At 44.4% G+C, this 18,936-nt stretch overlaps 1 pseudogene; it reads left to right on the forward strand.

The window, feature by feature from the left end:
* Nucleotides 1-3,986: 3,986 nt before the first annotated feature.
* On the forward strand, nt 3,987-4,104 carry LOC126210746 (5S ribosomal RNA; annotated as a pseudogene).
* The last annotated feature ends 14,832 nt before the right edge of the window (nt 4,105-18,936 follow it).

Genomic DNA, 18,936 nt, shown 5'->3' on the forward strand with positions numbered 1-18,936 from the left:
GCACACAGGGATCGGGGGGGTAAGTTAGAATAACTACTGCAAGTGCAGAGGCTTTCAAACAATTATTCTTCCCACGCTCCATATGTGAATGGAACAGGAAGAAATTCTAATAACTGGTACAATTCTACGTACTATCTGCCATGCACATTACGGTGGTAGACCCGCAGATGATTCTATACTGATGGAAAATATTGAAGATCATTTACAAAGGTTACTTCAACAATTCAACAAAAGAGATATGCTATATAATATGGATATCTCATCTGAATAAACAGATAGCATCGTAATATAGAAAATAATGAGGATAGTTTACGAAGGTTCCTTCATGAATTAAATAAAACAGCTAAGCAATATAAGATGGAAGGCTCAAATAAACAAACAACGAGTATCGTAATATAAAAAACACGTATGAGTGTTATGAAAAGCTATAAAGACCTAACTATGAAGTAAGAAATCAAGTGATAAAGGCAGTAAGGGTAGCCTGATGCCTGCAAAATACTGTATGCAGGAGCAAATTTATTAGGACTGAGCGGAAAATAAAACTATATAAAACAACAGCGCGTTCTGTTATGACATATGCAGCAAAAACTGCAGCAGAAACAAAAAAGATACACTCCTGGATATGGAAAAAAGAACACATTGACACCGGTGTGTCAGACCCACCATACTTGCTCCGGACACTGCGAGAGGGCTGTACAAGCAATGATCACACGCACGGCACAGCGGACACACCAGGAACCGCGGTGTTGGCCGTCGAATGGCGCTAGCTGCGCAGCATTTGTGCACCGCCGCCGTCAGTGTCAGCCAGTTTGCCGTGGCATACGGAGCTCCATCATAGTTTTTAACACTGGTAGCATGCCGCGACAGCGTGGACGTGAACCGTATGTGCAGTTGACGGACTTTGAGCGAGGGCGTATAGTGGGCATGCGGGAGGCCGGGTGGACGTACCGCCGAATTGCTCAACACGTGGGGCGTGAGGTCTCCACAGTACATCGATGTTGTCGCCAGTGGTCGGCGGAAGGTGCACGTGCCCGTCGACCTGGGACCGGACCGCAGCGACGCACGGATGCACGCCAAGACCGTAGGATCCTACGCAGTGCCGTAGGGGACCGCACCGCCACTTCCCAGCAAATTAGGGACACTGTTGCTCCTGGGGTATCGGCGACGACCATTCGCAACCGTCTCCATGAAGCTGGGCTACGGTCCCGCACACCGTTAGGCCGTCTTCCGCTCACGCCCCAACATCGTGCAGCCCGCCTCCAGTGGTGTCGCGACAGGCGTGAATGGAGGGACGAATGGAGACGTGTCGTCTTCAGCGATGAGAGTCGCTTCTGCCTTGGTGCCAATGATGGTCGTATGCGTGTTTGGCGCCGTGCAGGTGAGCGCCACAATCAGGACTGCATACGACCGAGGCACACAGGGCCAACACCCGGCATCATGGTGTGGGGAGCAATCTCCTACACTGGCCGTACACCACTGGTGATCGTCGAGGGGACACTGAATAGTGCACGGTACATCCAAACCGTCATCGAACCCATCGTTCTACCATTCCTAGACCGGCAAGGGAACTTGCTGTTCCAACAGGACAATGCACGTCCGCATGTATCCCGTGCCACCCAACGTGCTCTAGAAGGTGTAAGTCAACTACCCTGGCCAGCAAGATCTCCGGATCTGTCCCCCATTGAGCATGTTTGGGACTGGATGAAGCGTCGTCTCACGCGGTCTGCACGTCCGGCACGAACGCTGGTCCAACTGAGGCGCCAGGTGGAAATGGCATGGCAAGCCGTTCCACAGGACTACATCCAGCATCTCTACGATCGTCTCCATGGGAGAATAGCAGCCTGCATTGCTGCGAAAGGTGGATATACACTGTACTAGTGCCGACATTGTGCATGCTCTGTTGCCTGTGTCTATGTGCCTGTGGTTCTGTCAGTGTGATCATGTGATGTATCTGACCCCAGGAATGTGTCAATAAAATTTCCCCTTCCTGGGACAATGAATTCACGGTGTTCTTATTTCAATTTCCAGGAGTGTAGAAGTTAACGGCTGTGGAAATGATGGTCCTAAGACATATCCAAGTAGTAAACATGGAGGGCAAAAGAACAAATATGCCAATAAGGTAACAGTGTGGATTACAAGATATAAATAAATGAATGAAGACAAGAAAGAGAAATTGGAAGGCGCATGTAGGAAGGATGGAACTCGCTGGACTAGTTAAAATTTGTAAACATGGACGACCGATAGAGAAACTGTTACTCGGATGACTGCCCAAGAGATGGGACAGCAGTTGGTCCATTTATTCTAAGGAATGAGGCAGACGAACGGGGCGACCCTTGTCAGCAGAGGAAGTAGAAGAAGATGATGACGACGACGATGATGGAACCAGTGTAGAGAGCTATTACCTAATAGGCTACTATTGTACAGCTTGCGTGCCAACCCCTACAATTTCAACTCTATTAATTGAAAGAGACTTCAGACAAGAATTTGCAAAAAGGTAAAAGTCTCCATTCAGTGAATTCGACAGGATGTACTGATTAAAAATTTTATTTACTACTTGATCTGTAAATTAAGAAAAGATATGAACAGCTTCAATCACTTCTTGGGTTGTTGCATTGTCACGAACAATACACCTGCAAGCAGTCCACGCCGAAAATAATGTGATAGCCTTCTGGCGCAAATCTGTAAGGATTGCAGACCAGATACTAACTAGAGCAGTTATTTATAGCTCTTTGTGCGTGAGAAGTATTCTTGTAACATTTATCGATTACCTTTCATGTCGATTATAGATCGTTCGTTGTTTGAACGCACTACTTCAGGATATTGTTTATGTGATTTTAACGGTCACTACCGTAATTAAAATAACCACATTGTGTAATTTCGACTGCCACTTAATAGTCGGTGTATGCCTGAATATCATGTCGTGGTAACCGTTTCAGATAATAGTGCGTGATGAAGATCCGACAGCTCACCTATCACTACGCTGGGACGAACTAAATTAGTGAAGACACCATGTCAACGTAACTTACAGAAATTTGCCATCTTTTCTGTTGCATTAAGATTGACCTGCAAGCCCCGGAGGTACTGCAGTCTTAGAAGAATTGAGGGCAGGGATAACATCTGCTGTGATAGATTTTCCAAAATAAGCTATACCTTCGAACCATTCGGTCGTTGTACAACGACAAAAGGAGCTACGCTCCACCTGCTAGTGTCAATTATAGCTCTATGCACCGTAACATCCGGTGAAAACAGAAAAAGTCTTAGGAGCGGGGTTTTGTTAACGTGTATATCATGTGACAAATGTTACCACTATGTAGTGAGATGATTTATTGAATCGGCAAAATAAGATGTACGACTAAATTTACATTTCAGTGGCGTCGTAGGAGTCTAGTGAGCGGTCAAGTACATCTACATGCTCGAATACATGATTACTTGGCAATTCAGTGTTTGTAACAGGGTTCAGGGAACCAATTTCATACTATTTGTCGACAGTACCAATCTTGAATAGCACGTTAGAAAAGTGAGGGCCTAAGTCTTTCCATGCTAACTCGAACTTCCGACCGTTTACTGCTACAATATTCCCAAGAGTTTCATTAAACTTGAGGCAGCAAATACCTGGCGTAAGGTAACCGCCCTATGTGATCGTTTATGTCACACATTTGTACAGTCACATCGACATACATTCTCCTACATGACCGATCACCAAATATCAAGTTCCACTGTGCGAATAATTATTTGTGGAGAACCTTAGCCAGTCCTCTGGGCTTCAGTGTCTCAGTCTGTCATGACTTCAATCCACATGGATCAGTACTTTCTCAAATGACGCCCAGGCGCTCAGGATGAATTGCGTAGAAGAACTGTGCCGCGTTTACGGTAAACTTCATTCACAATCTGTAAAACATCTATTATAAAATAAGGTATTACAATGAGTAAATATCCAATTTTACAGCACGAAAACTCTCTGAATATACCCAACGCCAAAACTGCCAGGCAACGGCCTTGCCGCAGTGGATACACCGGTTCCCGTCAGATCACCGAAGTTAAGCGCTGTCGGGAGTGGACGGCACTTGGATGGGTGACCATCTGGGCAGCCGTGCGCTGTTGCTATTTTTCGGGGTGCACTCAGCCTCGTGATGCCAATTGAGGAGCTACTCCACCAAATAGTAGCGGCTCCGGTCAAAGATAACCATCATAACGGCCGGGAGAGCGGTGTGCTCACCACACTCCCCTCCTATCTGCATCCTTAGCTGAGGATCACACGGCGGTCGGAGGGTCCCGATTGGCCACTTGTGATCGGAAGACGGAGTGCTATTACTGCTAGATAAATTTAAAACAGAGTGAATCCAAAAAATTTCCTTAACAATTTAAGAACAAGCCCAAACAGCACTTAAATAGAACTTGAACCATAAATAACGGAATTTAGTCTCAACTTGAGTTTACACTTTGAAGAAAAAGAGGAAGAATTTATGAATGCCTATATTCAGGGTAATTATTCTGATAAAGGAGACCAGCTGGCCTTCTAGAATCTTATATCACAATTGAAATTTACGAATGGCTTCTCGACTAATATAAACCAAACAACATGATGGGTTAGAAAGATAATTACTTATAGATGCGGAACACCATACTGCCTCTACATCTAAAAGCCCTTTCATTAAAAAACGAGGGCAGTGCCAGATAACGAGATATTAAAAAAATTTAACAAATTAAGAAACGAAATAGCATAACATTTCTTTAAAAAAAATGAAGTTAGAATAAAAATATTACAACTACTGCGGCAGAACCCCGTAATGAGGTTACGTAATTTAATTCTCTGAGGTGTGAGGTGATGCTGGAGGGGGCACGCTCGGTGAAGACGATGTCGACATGTGATGCACGCAGGTGACCGGCCCACAAGAGGACTATGGGGGCCAACAGGTTCGGTCTCCTCTGTGTGTTTAGCAGTATCCGTAAGACTGGAACAGACTAAGGCAGCGTGTAAGTTGCGGCACCACTAGCCTGTTTCACAATCTCCCGTAGTCGGCGGTTCGGTCAGGAAACCATTCCCTTAGCAGGCGCGACCTTCGCAAAAGTCAACAGTTCCCCGCGCAAGGAATTACTAGTCACTTTTACAACTTTAAATATTTTCTCCCTCTACGATTTTCTGCTGAGCACAGTACGATTCCTAGAACCACATCTGAGGCATTGCAGCATCGGGAGGCCAGATAACGAGAGAGGAAACAATCCCAGACACCAACAATGCCTCTTTCTCTTGACTTAGCCCGTATATAGTGCTTAACCAGCTCCAACCTCACTGGGCCGACTGACAGCACGCTAATTCCGCAATCTATTGAATCAGAGTCTCCAAAACATCAAACTCTCCGTGCACTAGTTCACATAAACTGAATCGCCACATGAGGGGAAAACGATTTGACCGTAAAAACGAAATCAATTTGGTCGCTTAAGGAACACCGGAGGCCAAGAACGCTTGTAGCATCGCAGACTCGAGAATAATTTAGGAAAACGTCCGTATCAGCAGACCTCATACCATATACTAATGGCTAACGTAACCAAACCTATGCTTCACACAGCGCACCACTCGGAGCGAAGTCGAATCCGACCAGATGCCCCAAACCACACTGCCTCTGTGCCGAGGAATCTCTACTTCTCTGGCGCGCACCGCGGGAGACTTGAAAGAAGGAATCCACTGAAGAGTACTTTCCAGTTAAGTTGACACCTGTTGCGAAACATTACCTTGTACTTCTTCTCTTAAGGCTCAGTTTTCTGGGCCGAGTGGGAAAGCGCAGTTGTAACACATTGGACCCGTATTAGGGAGGTTAGTGCTTCAAATACACGTGACGAGAAATCGGGACACGTTCATAGTGCTTTTCGACTGGAAAAAGCGTTCGACATCATAAGATGGTGCAAGGTGTTCGAAATTTTGAGTAAAATACAAGTGAGCTGTAGGAATAGATGAGTAATGTACAACATGTATGAGAACGAAGGGGGACAGTAAGACTGGAACACAAGGAACTATGTGCTCGGATGAAAAAGGGTGTAAGATGGCGATGAAGTCTTTCACCCCTACAGACCAGTCTACACACAGAAGAACCAACAACGGAAACAGAAGAATGGCTCAAGAACGGAACTGAAGTTCAGAGTGAATGGGTATCAGTGATAGTATTAGATGAAGACATTGCTATCCTTAGTGAAAGGATCTTTCGAGTGGAATGGACAGTTTAATGAGTACAGAATATGGATTGAGAGTAAACCAAAGAGACACGAATGTAATGAACATTAGCATAAATGAGAGTAGCGAGAAACTAAAAATAAAATTTGCTGGCCACAAAGTAGAAGAAATTGAGGAATACTGCTACCTTGGAAGAACAGTAACCCATGGTCCACGAAGCTCGGTGGATATAAAAAGAGGAGTAGCAAGGGAAAAGAGGGCGTTCCTGGCCATGAGAAGTCTACTTGTGTCAAATATCGGCTTTCATTTGAGGAAGAGATTTCTGAGAATGTACGTTTGGAGTACAGCAGTGTATGGGAGTGTATCATGGACAATGGGAAATCTGGAACTAACGAAAATCGAAGCATTTGAGGTGAGCTGCTATGGGCGAGTATTGAAAATTAGGTGAACTGATAGAGTAACGAATTAAGATGTTCTCTGCAGACGAAAGGGATGTACATGGAAAACACTGAAAAGAAGAAGGGACAGCATGACATGACAAATGTTAAGACAACATGGTATAACTTCTGTGGCAAAGAGGGAGCTGCAGAAGACAGAAGAGGATAAAAGCTCAAGAGGAATTCAGAGATCCGAATACATTCAACATACCCGGTAACAATGTAGGATGCAAATGTAACTCTGAGGTGAAGAAGTTGGAAGAGTAGAGGAAGCCGTTGCTGACGGCTTGAGATCATCACAGGAATGATTACTCAAATAAATAAATAAAAATTCATCACATGCTCCGCGCACACGCACACACACGCACACACACACACACACACACACACACACACACACACACACACGCACCACTGATTAGTGGTTCTCTTTCTATAGGGAGTTCCTGAACCTGTATAGAATATAGAAAATTGGTAGAGAGATGGACACAAACAACAACTCCGAACTTCTTATTGCTCATGAAGACACCCACTGCATGTTGTACCATCATACAGTGAGACCTTCAGAGATGGTGGTACAGATTAGTGTACACTCCGTACCTCTAATACCCAGTAGTACGTCCTCTTGCGTTGATGCATCGCTGTATTCGTCGAGTCATACTATCCAAAAGTTCATCAACGCACTGTTGGTCCAGATTGTCCCACTCCTCAACGGCAATTTGGTGTACAACCCCCAGAGCGGTTGGTGGGTCATATCGTCCATAAAATGCCCTTTTCAATCCATCCCAGGAATGTTCAATATCATTCCTGTCTGAAGAACATGCTGGCCACTCTTGTCGAGTGATGTCGTTATCCTGAAGGAAGTTCAAAATGGCTCTGGGCACTATGGGACTTAACTACTGAGGCCATCAGTCCCCTAGAACTTAGAACTACTTAAACCTAACTAACCTAAGGACGACACACACATCCATGGCAGAGGCAGCATTCGAACCTGCGACCGTAGCGGTCGCGTGGTTCCATACTGTAGCGCATAGAACCGCACGGCCACCCCGGCCGGCCCTGAAGGAAGTCGTTCATACGATGTGCGCGATGGGGACGCGAATTGTCGTCCATGAAGACTAATGCCTCGCCAATATGCTGCCGATATGGTTGCAATATAAGTTGGTGGAAGGCATTCACGTATCGTACAGCCGTTACGGCGCCTTACATGACCACCAGAGGCATACGTCGGCCCCACAGATGGCCACCACTAAACAGCAGGGAACCTCCACCTTGCGGCACTTCTGGACAGTATGTCTAAAGTGTTCAGCCTGACCGGGTTGCCCCGAAGCACGTCTGGTTGAAGGCATATGCGACACTCATCGTTGAAGGGAACGTGACGCCAGACCTGAGCGGTCCATTCGGCATGTTGTTGGTCCCATCTGTACCGCGCTGCAAAGATGGCCCTCGCCATGGACGTCGGGAGTGAAGTTGCGCATCATGCAGCCTACTGCGCACAGTTTGAGTAGTAACACGTCTTCCCGTGGCTGCAAGAAAAGCATTATTCAACATGGTGGCGTTGCTGTCAGGATTCATCCGAGTCATAATCCGTAGGTAGCGGTAATCCACTGCAGTAGTAGCCTTTAGGCGGCCTGAGCGAGACGTGTCATCTCGTTCGTATCTCTGTATCTCCTCCATGTCACTCCGAGACGTCTGGACATTTCCCTTGTTGAGAGCCCTTCGTGACACAAAGTAATAACGCGGACGCGATCGAACGGTGGTATTGACAGTCTAGGCATGGTTGAACTACAGACAACACGAACCGTGTACCTCCTTCCTGGTGGAATGACTGGAACTGATCGGCTGTTGGTCCCCTCCATCTAATAGGCGCTGTTGATGCATGGCTGTTTAGATCTTTTGGCGGTTGTAGTGACATCTGTGAACATTCGAAGGGTCTGTGTCTGTGACACAATATCCACAGTCAACGTCTACCGTCAGGAGTTGTGGGAACTGGGTGTTAGGGTGTTACAAAAAGGTACGGCTAAACTTTCAGGAAACATTCCTCACACACACAGAAAGAAAATATGTTATGTGGAGATGTGTCCGGAAACGCTTACTTTCCATTTTAGAGCTCATTTTATTACTTCTCTTCAAATCACATTAATCATGGAATGGAGACACACAGCAACAGAACGTACCAGCGTGACTTCAAACACTTTGTTCAAAATGTCCTCCGTTAGCGAGGATACATGCATCCAGCCTCCGTCGCATGGAATCCCTGATACGCTGATGCAGCCCTGGAGAATGGCGTATTATATCACAGCCGTCCACAATACGAGCACGAAGAGTCTCTACATTTGGTACCGGGGTTACGTAGACAAGAGCTTTCAAATGCCCCCATAAATGAAAGTCAAGAGGGTTGAGATCAGGAGAGCGTGGAGGCCATGGAATTGGTCCGCCTCTACCAATCCATTGGTCACCGAATCTGTTGTTGACAAGCGTATGAACACTTCGACCGAATTATGCAGGAGCTCCATCGTGCATGAACCACATGTTGTGTCGTACTTGTAAAGGCACATGTTCTAGCAGCACAGGTAGAGTATCCCGTATGGAATCATGATAACGTGCTCCATTGAGCGTAGGTGGAAGAACATTGGGCCCAATCAAGACATCACCAACAATGCCTGCCCAAACGTTCACAGAAAATCTGTGTTGATGACGTGATTGCACAATTGCGTGTGGATTCTCGTCAGCCCACACATGTTGATTGTGAAAATTTACCATTTGATCACGTTGGAATGAAGCCTCATCCGTAAAGAGATGCACTGAGATGAGGATTGCCATGTTGTTGGATGATCCATTCGCAGAAGTGTACCCGTGGAGACAAATCAGCTGCTGATAGTGCCTGCACACGCTGTACATGGTTCGGGAAAATCTGGTTCTCCCGTAGCACTCCCCATACAGTGACGTGGTCAACGTTACCTTGTACAGTAGCAACTTCTCTGACGCTAACATTAGGGTTATCGTCAACTGACACGAAGAACTGCCTCGTCCATTGCAGCTGTCATCGTCGTTATAGGTCTTCCCCAGTCGCGAGTTATAGGTTGGAATGTTCCGTGCTCCCTAAGACGCCGATCAATTTCTTCGAACGTCATCCAGTCGGGACACCTTCGTTCTGGAAATCTGTCTCGATACAAACGTACCGCGCCACGGCCATTGCCCCGGTGCTAATCCATATATCAAATGGGCATCTGCCAACTCCGCATTTGTAAACATTGCACTGACTGCAAAACCACGTTCGTGATGAACACTAACCTGTTGATGCTACGTACTGATGTGCTTGATGCTAGTACTGTAGAGCAATGAGTCGCATGTCAACACAAGCACCGAAGTCAACATCCCCTTCCTTCAATTGGGCCAACTGGCGGTGAATCGAGGAAGTACAGTACATACTGACGAAACTAAAATGAGCTCTAACATGGAAATCCAGCGTTTCCGGACACATGTCCAAATAACATCTTTTCTTTATTTGTGTGTGAGGAATGTTTCCTGCAAGTTTGGCCGTTCCTTTTTGTAACACCCTGTATATCCTCAAACCGCTTTACAAGGGGAACCATTGATCAGAATGAAGTAAAATTTGGCACTGTAAACGTCTTAACCTAAATGAGGTCAGCTATAAACAACAGATGATTCGCAGTAAGACTCCTATGGCTTTAGTTGAACATTACCCCTTCCGTGCTGTTCAATGTGCATGGCTGCGTCAGTTTGGCAGTCAATACATGTGGCACTATTATTTGGGTAAGGCCACTACCAAGGCAAGGTCGTACTAAATCGGATGGGAAAATCGGCTTTTAAGTCAGCTGAGGCCAAAAACCAAATAGAAAGCAAAATGACATCTGTTCCAAATTGTCATGTCTCTGGCGCAAGACATGTGATGTTCGACATGCTTATGACAGTTTTCTGACACAAGCTGTAATCGAGGACACACGTTCCACCATAAACCGTTGCACAATGTGTGCCTTCACATCAGCAACGTTCGTAATTGATCACTGAACACATGTTTCACGTAACCGCACAGCTTAATAGTAGGTAATCTGGCTGTATGGGAACGAAGGCTGATATTTCTACCATTCACCAACTTCATGCGGTACCGTTGTACACAGCGATTGTATGCTATTATAAGGAGAGAGAGGAATACAGCAGTCACTTGCAACCCCACTGATTTTTTTTTATTATTCTTGCTTATCCAGATTTCAGTTATAAATAGGCGTCTGTAGTGCATTTCAGTGAGCTATAATCCAACAAACTACCTGTAGTAATGTCACGATATGATTGTACTGATATACTGGCGCCTATAAGGTCTTATGGTGATGCGTAGTAATGCTGGGAGTTTGGTGGATTACAATTTACTAAAATTCGCTTAAGATGGTAATTTATAGCTGAAATCTGAGTATACAAGAACAATAAAATACCAATGGGGTTGCGACTGACTTCTGTACTCCTGTCTTTCCTCATAATTTAAGCATTTCCTAAATGCCTTTGCAGCAGACCCCTCACTGACTGTGCAATGTGCGGAGGAGCGCCATCTTACATCAAAATGATCCTACCCACACAACCTCACTGTTGAATGGTTGGAATTACGTTAGTGCACAAAAGACTCTCATAGAGTTCACCAACGACAGTACAGATAACAGGACCTGCAGGACTCCTCTCCCCGAAAAAATGCTGCCGAACGTCGAATCATGCCATCAACACGCACCACTCCTTTGCAGAATGAAGTGGTGCCGCCTGATGTCCTTGCCGATTTTCCGTTGTCCATATTCTGCAGTTCAGCGTAGTGGTACGTCCTTGGGGAGAGAAGACTTTCGTCTCTCCAAGTAATGTTCCATGGCCATTCACTGTCCGCTTCCAGACGAGCAAAGAATTCCAGAGTAAACGTTTGCCTTGCAGGCAGGTCAGCAGGAAGCAACTCATTGACATTGGTGATTTAGTACAGATAGCATTGCAGCATGTTTCATAGGATTTTACGCACTGTGCTCGAGGCCATGTCCAACTTTCCGGCAATTCCCATGCATTGCATGCTTGCACAGCACCGCTCGAGCCCTACTGCAATTCTGTGGCCCCATGTCGGACAAACGTCGGATCAACTGCTATCCTCCCTCTCCCATACTGCACTTCAAAAGCCGAATTTTGAATCATTTTCTCCAGACCCTTAGGAGACATCAGAACAACGCCTTTTTTCATACCCCTGAGTGTTCAGAAGTTCTTCATGGCTACTGGCGTATAGTCATGGTCTTGTAAAAGTGCTTTACCACCAGCTCGCGGTCCGTCATGAAGACAGTCACGCCGGAGGTCACGGACGCAAACTGATGAACGGTCGTGTGGCACGCGTCTGTTAATTGGATATTCTAACGCTTACAGAGCCTTTTATAGGTTAATTTTTTATTTTTATTTTTAATTTTTTTACTTATTTATTTATTTTTGACGCTTCTCCTGTGGATAAACGGTCTGATACCGGTCATTCCTATGCCATGCGTGTCAGCAACAAACCCCAGTAGTCTTACTAGGGCAATGGAACTTACAGCTTGGCATGGAATGCAAACCATGCGTAGTTCCTGGAAAATTTTCACGTAGCTGAGAGGTGAGGGCTTGGCTGCTGATAGACTGAAAATTCCGTGCGCCGAATCAGATTCGATGCCGTGACCTATCTGTCTTCAAACATGCCCTTTATCATTTGAACACTAGGCCGAAGAAATAATACAAGAACCACGGAAATTCTTTTAGCTGCAAATGCTCCACTCCCTTCTGCGTTTATATAGATATATACGAGTTACGACAATAAAGTAATGAGACTAATTTTCTTTGCAAGATGTGGCAACCCTGCGGGCATTTGTAGGCACAATATCTTTGACCTTGGTCTATAAGCTGCTTCTAATCCAAGTGGCACATCGATGCAACTGCTCAGTCGTGAGTTGTGCTGTAATAAGTTAATACGTGTTTGCGTCGCTCGTTACGGAAATGGAACCGCAAAATATTGCGCAACGGTATGCCACTTCTTTTCGCGTTAAATTTGGGTGAAAACGCGACGACAACTTGCGGTAAGCTTCAGAAGGCTTTTGGATAGGAAGTTATGTCAAGAGCTCAAGTTTTTCGTTGGCGTAAAATCTTTAGTGAAGGCAGAACGAATGTTGAAGACTGCAATGAACGCCCATCAACCTCACAGACGGATGTCAACTTGGCGAGGGTGCGTGCTCGTACGATCTTACCAAATATTATCCGTGAAAATGATTGCAGAAGAACTGAGCATCAATCGTGAAACGGTTCGCCTAATCATAACTGAAGATCCTGGAATGGAAAAGATTTGTGCAAAAATGGTCCACAAAACTCTGACACCACAACAGCGAGAAACACCGAAAAGTGTGGCAGCCGATCTGTTAGAGCAAATGGAAATCAGCCAGACCAAAAAAAGCTCGCATGTCAAAGTCAAAAGTGAAATGCATGCTTGTGTGCTTCTTTGATTTCAGGGAAATCGTTCATAAAGAGTGGGTGCCTCCTGGACAAACAGTTAACCAATATTACAACAAAGAAACTTTAGAAAGACTTGTTCATCGTATCCGTGCCAACATTGCTAACAGCAGGATTCTGCATCACGATAATGCGCCGTCCCATACTGCTCTGTCAGTACAGCAATTTTTAGCCTCAAAACAAATTTCAGCACTACCACAGCCACCTTATTCACCAGATATCGCTCCGTGCGACTTTTTTCTATTTCCAAGAGTCAAAACGGCGGTCAAGGGACACCATTTTCAGTCAACACAAGATGTCCAAAAAGCTGTGACGAGCGTTTTGGAGGATATTACAGAAGATGAGTTCCAAAAATGTTACCATCAATGGCAGAAGCGTTGGAAAATGTGTGCAATCAGAAGGGTACTGCTTTGAAGGCGACAACACTAAGCTTGACTAAACCGATAACCAACATTTTTTTCACATCAGTCTCATTACTTTATTGTTGTACCTCGTATTCCGACCGAAATTACTCCACGTTTGAACTGTGTTCGATAACGAGCAGTCCATCATTGTCATCTAGCGACACGTGATGCGTTCACTCAGCGCAGGGTGAAGTGAGAGGCAATCGTGATCAAGATTAGCGCTGCCGGATAACACATAACTAAGCAGCAGCAACACCGCGCGCGACCCGACTGCCAATGGTGGAGATTTATCGTTATCAGATTAACAGATGACGGTATCGCAGGCAGAACGGGAACTGTATGCAAAGATATGGAGAGCTCTCGAAGCGCTACCACTATCTCACGGTGTTATGTTGGCATTTCAGCAGATAAGGCATGTTTGCGCTTCTCTGTGCTCGCAGATAAATTGTCAGGTGCGCAGTGTCATCGTTTCCGATATTTCTTGCACTAGCGTTCGCAACGCATTCGTGTTGTGGTTCTGTTCGGAACTACCGTAAATTTCGATAAATGTAAAGGATAAAGGAAAGTTACGCACATTAATGGGGTATGCAGATATGTGCAGAGTGAACACCACCGTTGGAATTAATTTTTAGATATTGCAATAAATTACTAAAATCGGCCAATGTTCCGACCTTACTTCAGCCCCTCTTGGATAACTGAGCGCGTTAACATGCCACTTCCAGGATTCGGGGAGAGAAGCCAGCTCCACTCAGGCCGGCATCCCCTTCCCGCTTGAGTTACCCGATCAGAAGATATTTCCAGAACGCTCTCTTGCTTTCACATGGGCTAACACTGGACACAGCAGGTAGGATACCCATCGCTGCTGGGGACTGGGCACGGGAGGGAATTTGCTAGGAGTGGCGATAGGGAGGGCATGTACCACTAACATTGGCAGACCCAGATTAACATGACAACCCTGTGAAGGAGAGGGTATCAGTAAGGGAAAACGAAGACGAAGATTTCAATCTCAGTTATACCTTGATGTAACAATATACTTGTTCTCTTGTTGAAACACATTCTATGAACATTTCGCCCCGATCCAGAAACAGTAACGCCCAGTGTCCTGTCATAGAACAGGGTCGATGGGTGTACTTAGCGAGCAGTTGGGGGCGGTATGGTAAAGGGAGGCGTGGACGGACTGTTATCTTCAGAAACTGAACTCGTATTTTGGCCCGCAACACAGTGCGACGTATCATTTCATTACCGTTTTGACGGTAGTGGTACCAGGTGTATTTCCCTTGCCGCGAAATCCCAAGACTATTTCGCCATGTACCGCACAAGTAGTACTGCGTAACGTCCAGGGTACGTTCTTGCCTCAATGACAGGCCTTTACATCGTTTATAAATCTTGTATCTAATGTTTAATTTGGATGAATGAATTAAAATTTTTCCTTTGGAGACCTCGTTCGGAATTCAAGTGAAATTCTTCTTTTTCTCCTTGCAGTACATTTTTTTACGTCCTTAGTCGTTGAAAACACGAATAACGAAATATTCTGAGGTAGAGATAGTGGCACAAGAGAGGAATTCTTAGTGTTCCGCATTAGACCAGTCAGAAAACAGTAGCCCAATTAAATTAAATAAGAAAATATAACGGGGAATCAAGTTTGTCGATACTAGGCTGGGAAGTTGTAAGACGCAAGGAATAATTTTGACCAAGTATTTAGCACTAACTTTTATTAACTTTGGGTTCGATCAAAGACCAACGAACGTACGATTTCTCAGAAAATGTATACTCACATTTAATCAGTAAAGAACCTTTACTTGATTCAAGTTAAACAATACCCGTAAGATTAATGAACAGAAAAGGCTTTTAGTAAGTGAATGAATCGAACAACATCCACTTCAGCAAAGTAATGATATAGATTTAACTCGTTCACTAATATTGTTGAAACTATCACATTGGAGCACTGGAATAGTAATAACAACTACTTAGCATGACATATACGGCAGTGTGAAGGAAACATCATAAAAAATCAGCATTTAGAATACAAAACACTACTTTAAACAAATGAAAACCTGGCTATCAAAAAAAGTTAACGCAATTTATATACTTTGAAACATTTAAGGACTACTGCAAATATACAGAAATAGTTATGGTTAAGTGCTTCAGAAACAATGTTCTGAGTTAGCACTCCCGAAATTATTATACAGCTTATGAAAAATAGCTGCGGGGAACGGCCGCGATATTTCAGGCGCCATGTCACGGATTGCGCGGTCCCTCTCATCGGAGGTTCGACTCCTCCCTCGGGCTTGGGTGTGCGTGTTGTTCTTAGCATAAGTTAATTTAAGTTGGTGTTTAAGTCTAGGGACCTATGACCTCAGCAGTTTCGTCCCTTAGCTATCCACACACATTCCAACATTTGAAAAATAAAACGGTGGTAAAAGGTAATGTTCAAATGGTTCAAATGGCTCTGAGCACTATGGGACAACATCTGAGGTTACCAGTCCCCTAGAACTTAGAACTACTTAAACTTAACTAACCTAAGGACATCACAAACATCCGTGCCCAAGGCAGGATTCGAACCTGTGGCCGTAGCAATCGCGCGGTTCCGGACTGAAGCGCCTAGAACCCCTCGGCCACCAGGGCCGGGAAAAGGAAATGTGTTAAAGGATTTAATACAGTATTCAAACGTTATTATTCGACCCAGAGACAACTAAGGAAAATGGTATCATTCAAAGCAAATATAACTTATCAATACAAGCATGAAATATTAACCATGGCAAGGAGAAATAACTGAACGTTCAGTGTGAATTCTACTGTGACATACGCAGGGATAAATTTTAGTATAAAATTCTCACTAAGTAATCATTTCCTCTGTGATCGTCCTTGTTGTGCGGTTTTATAACGTTAAGTCATGTGCCAAAAATTGATCCGCAAACTTCCCTCTTAAGACGCTTCACGAAGTAAACCTGAAAGTGGAGGGCACCGAGCAGATCCTTCCGACTCGGTGACAACATGCAGTAATATGTCATTACAGCGCATCTAAGCTGTCGCCGCTGTAAATATCCCCCCTAACTACAGCACACAACACACCACGGACGTGATCTACTCCCTTAATTCAGCGAAGCGCCTGTTGCCCCTCCGTGCGGGGAAGGTAAACATTTCCGCAAGTTAGGAAAAGACAGAGGAAGATAAATTATCGATCCTTCGCCAAGAGCCATTGCAATTTTTTTAAATCTCTCTTTTTTTTTTTTTTTTTTTTTGATGCGGCCCGCCACGAATTCCTTTCCTGTGCTTACCTCTTCATCTCAGAGTAGCACTTGCAACCTACGTCCTCAATTATTTGCTTGACGTATTCCAATCTCTGTCTTCCTCTACAGTTTTTGCCCTCTACAGCTCCCTCTGGTACCATGGAAGTCATTCCCTCATGTCTTAGCAGATGACCTATCATCCTGTCCCTTATCAGTGTTTTCCACATATTCCTTTCTTCTCCGATTCTGCAGAGAACCTCCTCACTCCTTACCTTATCAGTCCACCTAATTTTCAACATTCGTCTATAGCACCACATCTCAAATGCTTCGATTCTCTTCTGTTCTGGTTTTCCCACAGTCCATGTTTCACTACAATACAATGCTGTACTCCAGACGTACATTCTCAGAAATTTCTTCCTCGAATTATGGCCAGTATTTGATATTAGTAGTCTTCTCTTGGCCAGAAATGCCTTTTTTGCCATAGCGAGTCTGCTTTTGATGTCCTCCTTGCTCCGTCCGTCATTGATTATTTTACTGCCTAGGTAGCAGAATTCTTTAACTCCATTGACTTCGTGACCATCAATCCTGATATTAAGTTTCTCGCTGTTCTCATTTCTACTACTTCTCATTACCTTCGTCTTTCTCCGATTTACTCTCAAACCATACAGTGTACTCATTAGACTGTTCATTCCGTTCAGCAGATCATTTACTTCTTCTTCACTTTCACTCAGGATAGCAATATCATCAGCGAATCGTATCAATGATATCCTTTCACCTTGTATTTCAGTTCCACTCCTGAACCTTTCTTTTATCTCCATCATTGCTTCCTCGGTGTACAGATTGAAGAGTAGGGACGAAAGGCTACAGCCTTGTCTTACACCCTTCTTAATACGAGCACTTCGTTCTTGATCGTCCACTCTTATTATTCCCTCTTGGTTGTTGTACATATTGTATACTACCCGTCTCTCCCTATGGCTTACCCCTACTTTTTTCAGAATCTCGAACAGCTTGCACCATTTTATGTTGTCGAACGCTTTTTCCAGATCGACAAATCCTATGAAAGTGTCTTGATTATTCTTTAGCCTTGCTTCCATTATTAGCCGTAACGTCAGAATTTCCTCTCTCGTCCCTTTACTTTTCCTAAAGCCAAACTGATCGTCACCTAGCGCGTTCTCAATTTTCTTCTCCACTCTTCTGTATATTATTCTTGTAAGCAACTTCGATGAATGAGCTGTTAAGCTGATTGTGGGATAATTCTCGCACTTGTCAGCTCTTACCGTCTTCGGAATTGTGTGAATGATGCTTTTCCGAAAGTCAGATGGTATGTCGCCAGACTCATATATTCTACACACCAATGTGAATAGTCGTTTTGTTGCCACTTCCCCCAATGATTTTAGAAATTCTGATGGAATGTAATCTATCCCTTCTGCCTTATTTGACCGTAAGTCCTCCAAAGCTCTTTTAAATTCAGATTCTAATACTGGATCCCCTATCTCTTCTAAATCGACTCCTGTTTCTTCTTCTATCACATCAGACAAATCTTCACCCTCATAGAGGCTTTAAATGTATTCTTTCCTCCTATCTGCTCTCTGCTCTGCATTTAGCAGTAGAATTCCCGTTGCACTCTTAATGTTACCACCGTTGCTTTTAATGTCACCAAAGGTTGTTTCGACTTTCCTGTATGCTGAGTCTGTCCTTCCGACAATCATATCTTTTTCGATGTCTTCACATTTTTCCTGCAGCCATTTCGTCTTAGCTTCCCTGCACTTCCTATTTATTTCATTCCTCAGAGACTTGTATTTCTGTATTCCTGATTTTCCCAGAACAAGTTTGTGCTTCCTCCTTTCATCAATCAACTGAAGTATTTCTTCTGTTACGCATGGTTTCTTCGCAGCTACCTTCTTTGTACCTATGTTTTCCTTCCCAACTTCTATGATGGCCCTTTTTAGAGATGTCCATTCCTCTTCAACTGTACTGCCTACTGCGCTATTCCTTATTGCTGTATCTATAGCGTTAGAGAACTTCAAACGTATCTCGTCATTCCTTAGTACTTCCGTATCCCACTTCTTTGCCTATTGATTCTTCCTGACTAATGTCTTGAACCTCAGCCTACTCTTCATCACGACTATATTGTGATCTGAGTCTATGTCTGCTCCTTGGTACGCCTTACAATCCAGTATCTGATTTCGGAATAT

This window comes from Schistocerca nitens, chromosome 1 (genome assembly GCF_023898315.1).
Source record: "Schistocerca nitens isolate TAMUIC-IGC-003100 chromosome 1, iqSchNite1.1, whole genome shotgun sequence".
NCBI lineage: Eukaryota > Metazoa > Arthropoda > Insecta > Orthoptera > Acrididae > Schistocerca > Schistocerca nitens.